This window comes from Sciurus vulgaris (genome assembly GCF_902686455.1).
Source record: "Sciurus vulgaris genome assembly, chromosome: 1".
NCBI classification, from domain to species: Eukaryota; Metazoa; Chordata; class Mammalia; order Rodentia; family Sciuridae; genus Sciurus; species Sciurus vulgaris.
The window spans coordinates 9,037,539-9,044,388 of NC_136461.1; positions in this window are offsets into that span (position 1 = coordinate 9,037,539).

Below are 6,850 nucleotides of genomic sequence, written 5' to 3' on the forward strand. Positions count from 1 at the left end.
ATCTCAAAGTGAAAAATAAAAAGGGCGGGGGGATGTGGCTCAGTGATTAAGCATCCTTGGGTTTGGTCCTTAGTACCAAAAGAAAAAAAAAATAGAATACATTTTTAAAAAGTTTTAAAGACAAGCAGAGTTAGCAGCCAACAGGATGGAGGTGGGGAGCACAAGACTACATTCACCTGCAGTGATCCCAAGATAAACTTTTCCAGGTTGCAGATCTTGCATGCCACCTGCTGGTAACTCAGACCACACGGCATGAGTTTTTATGAGAACCGCTGTTTTGTACGGTAGTTTTCAAAAAAATGGGTAAATACCGCATATACTGAGTATCAATATCTGTGTCGTGATTTTTAAAAAATAATGAGCATATTAGCTGATCTCAAAACTGTAAGGGAAAATTAGTACTGCATTAGCTTTTTTTGTTACTGTGACCAAAATACTTAAAAAGAGCTTAAAATGGGCAAGAAGGTGCCCCCCTGTACACCCAGGAGGCTGAGGCCGGAGGATCACAAGTTCCAGGCCAGCCTGGAAACTCAGTGAGACCCAGTCTCAAAGTAAAAAAACATAAGGGCGAGGGATATAGCTCAGTTCATAGAGTGTCGGCCTGTCAAGCACAAGGCCCTGGGTTCAATCCCCAGCACAACCAAAAAATAATGATTAAAAATAAAATAAAAGGACTGGGGAGTAGCTCAGGGGTAGAGGCACCAGGGGGAAAAAAAGAAGAAAGATTTCTTTTGACTCATGACTTCAGAGCGTCAGCCTGTGGTTAGCCAGCTCTGTTGTTCTGGGCTCTCAGTGAGGCGGAACAACATGGCGGAAGGGCATGGTGGAGGAAAGCAGAGGGAGTGTGAAAGAGGTCAGGGACAAGACACAACCCCCAAGGGCATGCCTCCCAGTGACCTGCCTCCTCCAGTCACCCCCTCCCCGCTTACAGTGCCGGCTCATGATCCATTCAAATTGTTATCCCATCAAGTGGATTAATCCACTGATGAGGTTACAGCCCTAATCGCTGCCTGAGCCCCACCTCTGACCTCGCCGTACTGGGATCACGTTTTCACAACGTGAGCATTTCAGGGCAGGGGAACATTTCTAGATCCAAACCATAACAAGCGCTTTCAAACACTACAACAGGCCACTTAAAATAATGTGTAACTTGATTTGCTCTCTCAAAGCAAATGAGACGTTAAAAAAAAATAAAAATGATTTTAGACATCCATGAGTGAGACTTGTTTCTTTAAATAAACATTTAGAATGGTAAAACGCTAGCTGGGCGTGGTGGCTCACGCCTGTCATCCTAGCAACTCCGGAGGCTGAGGCAGGAGGATCTCAAGTTCAAAGTCAGCCTCAGCAATTTAGTGACGCCCTGTCTCAACATAAAAAATGAAAAGGGCTGGGGACGTAGCTCAGTGGCAAAGTGACCCTGGGTCCAATTCTTAGTCACCGAGGAAGAGGAAGAAGGAGGAGAAGACGATTTTTGATCTGGAAGCCTGACCCTTATTTTTTTTTTAACACAGACTTGGTTTTGTTTTTTTTTTTTTTTTTTTTTTTTTTTTTTTTTAAAGGCAACGTGATATTTGTTTATCTGTACTGCCAAAAACCACTGGAGAGAACGCCTTATCATCTGGAAAAACAATTTGAACTTTCACTCACCTCCCCAAATCTAAATTGACATCTAATATCCATCTTCCTTGCAGGTTTTGCTTTTTAGAGTAGTTTTAAGATCATGGCAAAACAGAGCGGAAGCTCCACAGTCCCCAAATCCCTCTGCCCCTCCCGCAGGCCCAGCCTCTCACACCAGGGTGGTCCCTCTGCTGAAATTCGTGCCTCCGCAATGACACGGCGTGTTTGCCAAAGCCTGTAGTTTACTCTGGGTTCCCCAGTCTCCACTCCGATGTTACCTGCCGTTAGTCTCAAAAAATGCACAACGACTGTTATGGGGCGCGACTTAAGAACAGAGCGGTCACCACTGAGAAGTCCACATTTGAGAGTCTTTATTAAGCTGGTCGCTGACTGTCTCACACAAGGCCCCAAAAATGGCTACTGGGAGAACAGCCCCGACCATAGGGGGTTGTGGGGGTTCTTATACCAAAAATCACCTCAATCCTAAGTGTCTGTTGCTATGATTCGAAATTACAAACTAACATCAGGAGATCATCGACAGAGGGGGAAGTGGGTCGAAACGACCCTTACCTAGGTACAAACTAAAGAATGGTCACTAACATCCACACAATCACCATTCACATGGTACATTGTTTAGGAGCAATAGGAATCCAAAGAGAGCAACTTTTCATTACATAAGAATTGTCATTTTCTATTGCTAAACATGTCACACTAAGTAACTGATGATGGGCACAGAGGTGGGGTGTTCCCATGGGAGAAGCTTATTTCCTACATAACATGGAGTCAGCCCCTCACACTTGTCACTATTGAGTCCCTGAACTCAAAGTCCCTGAACTAAAGAAAATGCCTGGGTACTTGGGTCGGCCTCTTGGTCTGGCATGCCACTTCACTGCTGATTCTGGGAATCTCTAGTGGACCCCAGACCTGGGCAACAGGCGTGGGGTCTTCACAGTGCCAGCCCCACGTGGTCCGCCAGAGGGCTAGCACGGCTGCGTCCTGCAGGACGGCACAGAGTTGCTTCCGAGCATTAGCTTTTCCACGCCAAGCTGCAGCCTTTCCCGTTGCTGCTGCCTTCCCTGCTGGGCTCTGCTTTTGGAACCAATGTCTCTCTAAGCGGGCTCACCTCTGCACCCGGGTGAGGCGGGGAGAGACGTCCCCACATGTGGGAGCACGGGCAGCTTCCCTTGGGCGGATGGCCCTGGCAGGCATCACCCTAGCTAGGGCGAGATTGGAAGACTTCAGATAAGAACATTCTAGAGGCATGGCAAGCAGGGGGCACGCTCAAGTGCATTGGATATAACACATTTTAGCAAAAATAAACAAACGAATGAACAACAACAAGAAGAAAATGGAAACTCTCAACCAGCAGTATTGGCTTTAAATAATAAATCAGTGAGAAATGTCTATGGTGTTTGCTCCCGAGAGTTTCAAGTCTTCTGTGACATATTCACTTCTATATGAGCTAAAAACAAAACAAAACAAACAACTTCATAAAATATAAAAGAACAAATTGATTTTATCTTCTTCTGGTTTTTGTTGTTGTTTGCCACCCTGGAGACTAAACCCAGGGGTGTTCTAACAACTGGTCACATCCCTGGCTCTTTTCATTTTTTATTATGAGACAAGGTCGCACTGAGTTGCCTGACTGGACTCCAGTGTTTGATTCTCCTGTCTCAGCCTTGTAGCTGAGATTACAGGCGGGCACCACCAGGCCACACAAACGGTTTTTATTAATTTTTTTATTTATTTATGGTACTGGAGGTTGAACCCAGGGGCACTTTACCACTGAGTTACATCCCCATCCCTTTTTATTTTTATTTTGAGACAGGGTCTCACTAAGTGGCTGATAGTCTTGCTAAATTGCTGAGGCTGGTCTTGAATTTGTGATCCTCCTGCCTCAGCCTCCCAAGTTTGGGATCACAGGCCTGAGACACTGCACCTGGCAAAAACTGTTTTTGTTTTTTTTTTTTTTTTTGTTGTTGTTGTTTTCTTTTTTTGCAGTGCTGGGTATCGAACCCAGGGCCTTGTGCTTACAAGGCAAGCAACTCTACCGACTAAGCTATCTCTGCAGCCCCAAACTGTTTTTAATATATATTGTATCATAGGAACTGTGATGGCTGACAGAGCTGGCTCTGTGGGAATGTTATACGCCAGACTATGGGGGGAAATGACTGGACAGACTCCATTCTGCTCTGAGACTCCATGTTATGTAGGAAATAAGCTTCTCCCATGGGAACACCACACCTCTGTGCCCATCATCAGTTACTTAGTGTGACATGTTTAACAATACAGAATGACAATTCCTATGTAAAGAAAAGTTGCTCTCTTTGGATTCCTATTGCTCCTAAACAATGTACCATGTGAACGGTGATTGTGTGGATGTTAGTGACCATTCTTTAGTTTGTACCTAGGTAAGGGTCGTTTTGACCCACTTCCCCCTCTGTCGATGATCTCCTGATATTAGTTTGTAATTTTGAATCATAACAACAGACACTTAGGATTGATGTGATTTTTGGTATAAGAACCCCCACAACCCTGTGGTTGGGGCTGTTCTCCCAATAGCCGTTTTTTGGGGCCTTGTGTGAGACAGTCAGCGGCCGGCTTAATAAAGACTCTCAAATGTGGACTTCTCAGTGGTGACCGGTCTGTTCTTTAACTTGTGCCCCATAACAACAAGGACCCAGAGTTCCAGAGCTACACCCCAGTGCCCAAACATTTTAATAATACTTTGAATTCCCTTCCAGCAGTGTGATCTGAAGTGAATAACTCAGCTCAATAGAAGTTCTTGTTTTGTTTTGTTTTTTCTATTCAACAGACAGGAACTGGTACCCTAACTGATGAGGAGTGATGTTTTCCTGTTAACAAAGCAAGCACATCACCCTCAATTTTCTTTCTTTCTTTCTTTCTTTCTTTCTTTCTTTCTTTTCTTCTTCTTCTTTTTGGATTGAACCCAAGGATGCTTAAGCACAGAGCCACATCCTCAGCCCTTTTTATTTTTATTTTGAGAAAGGGTCTTACTAAGTTGCTTAGGCCCTCACTCAGTTGCAGAGGCTGTCCTTGAACTTGAGATCCTCCTGCCTCAGCCTCCCCTATCCCTGGAATAACAGGCGTGCGCCACTGCGTCTGTCATCCAAAACTTAAAACACCTTGAAGGACAAACCTAAGGTTCCAATCAGATCTGCAGGCCTCCACTGCTGATTTACTAGTTGGTTAAATTGTGTCCCCTGGGAATCTTTGCTCACAGGCATTGTATTTTTTTATTTATTGAATTATATTCAATTTGGATATTTTAATTTCTTTTCTTTTTTTTTTTTTCTTTCCTTTTTTGGTACTATGGCTTGAACCCAGAATGCTTTGCCACGGAACGCCATCCCCAGACCTTTTCATGTTTTATTTTGAGACAGAGTCTAAGTTGCTTGGAGCCTCGCTAAATTGCACAGGCTGTGATCCTCCTGTCTCAGCCTCCCCAGTTGCCGGGATTACAAGCTTGTGCCCTCCGACCTAGCCATGGACTGTCTTTCAATGTGGAGTTCCCCAATTCATGAATTGCTTTTTACTCAGAGAAACTTTTTTATCTTGTAAGTGCATTCAATTTTAATAGTAAATATTATGGCTTGCTGGAGGAATTTTCTCCTCCTGAAACAAAAAGGGTGTTAACAACATAAAAAAATAAACATCTGTGGTGGGGATGTGGCTCCGTGGTAGAGGGGTGGCCTAGCATGCCAGAGCTCTGGCTTCAATCCCAACACTGCAAAATAAAACAAGCAGGGCCTAGTGGCGCAGGCCGGGAGTCCCAGCCACTTTGGAGGCTGAGGCAGGAGGATCATACATTCAAGGCCAGACGGAGCAACTGAGTGAGACCCTTTCTCAAATAAAAGTATAAAGGGCTGGGGGTGTAGCTCAGTGGTAGAGCACAGGTAGGGTCAATTCCCAGTGCCCCCAAAATAAAACAAAAAAGACAAAAAACCCTTCCAAAAGCAGCAGAAGGAGAGCTTGAAGTGAATGTAGAGTTTCAAAGTTATTTTCCCTGTAAGCTGGAGCCAGGGAGATGGAGCAAGAGGAAAACCGGTTGCTTAACACCAGAGTACTTCCACGTCACATTCTCAGGGATCAAAAATGGTGTCTCAAACTTCTAGGCCTCAGGCATGTGATGAATGTGTGTTCTTTTTCCTGTAGTTAAAGGGAATTAAAAAGTTGAAGGATTTTCATAGTTCTGTATTGCTTAAAGCAATGGAGCTTTTCTGATTTGATTAGTTTTATTTAGTTAGTTAGTTTACAATGCTGGGAGGGATCCAATCCAGTTCTCTACCGCTGAGCTGTCTATACCCAGCCTTTAAGAAAACCTGTTATTGTGAGACAGTGTTCCCCTAAATTGCCCAGGCTGGCCTCCAACTTGAGATCCCCAGACTCAGCCTTCTGAGCAGTATTTTCTTTATAATTTAAACGTGGTTTTCAGGCTGAGGGTACATCTCTGTGGGAGAGCGCTTGCTCCGCCTGTGCGAGGCCCTGGGTTCTCCCTCCAGGACTGCCAAGAAAACAGCGATTCTCCTCCCAGTACCACGCACACGTGGTTACTTTCTATCCTTGTCATGTTCTCAGATAGAGCCAGACACCACGGTGCACATCTGTAATCTCCGCAAACCGGGAGACTGAGGCAGGAGAATTAAGAGATCAGAGTCAGCAATTTAGCAAAACCCTGTCTCAAAAGTAAAAAAAAAAATTAAAAAGGGCTGGGGATGTAGCTCTGTGGTAGAGAGCCCCTGGATTCAATCCTCAGCAAAAAACACACAACAAAAAGAAAGAAGCAGGAGAATCACTAGTTCATTGCTAGGCTGAGCAACATTGAAACACCATCTCAAAACAAATTAAACTTAATAATAATGTAATTAATTAAATGCTCATTTAAATGTGTCTGTATACACGGGCTCCATATTTTTATGATGCTAAACAAACTGATTTTTCAGCAATTCCTTTTAATTTTAGAGTACCTGGACATCTAGAATCAAGTGAGACATATTTCGAACCAGACCTGGTTTTCTTTTGTCTTCTAGGGCTTTATGAAACAAGAAGTTGGTCTAATAAAGTTAACATTAAATATTTCTGGGTGAGGCAGACATAGTGAAAAGAGTAGTTTGCTGGTCTGGTGCGGTGGCACACGCCTGTAATCCCAGCGACTTGGGAGGCTGAGGCAGGAGGATCACAGGTTGGAGGCCAGCCTGGGCAAGTTAGTGAG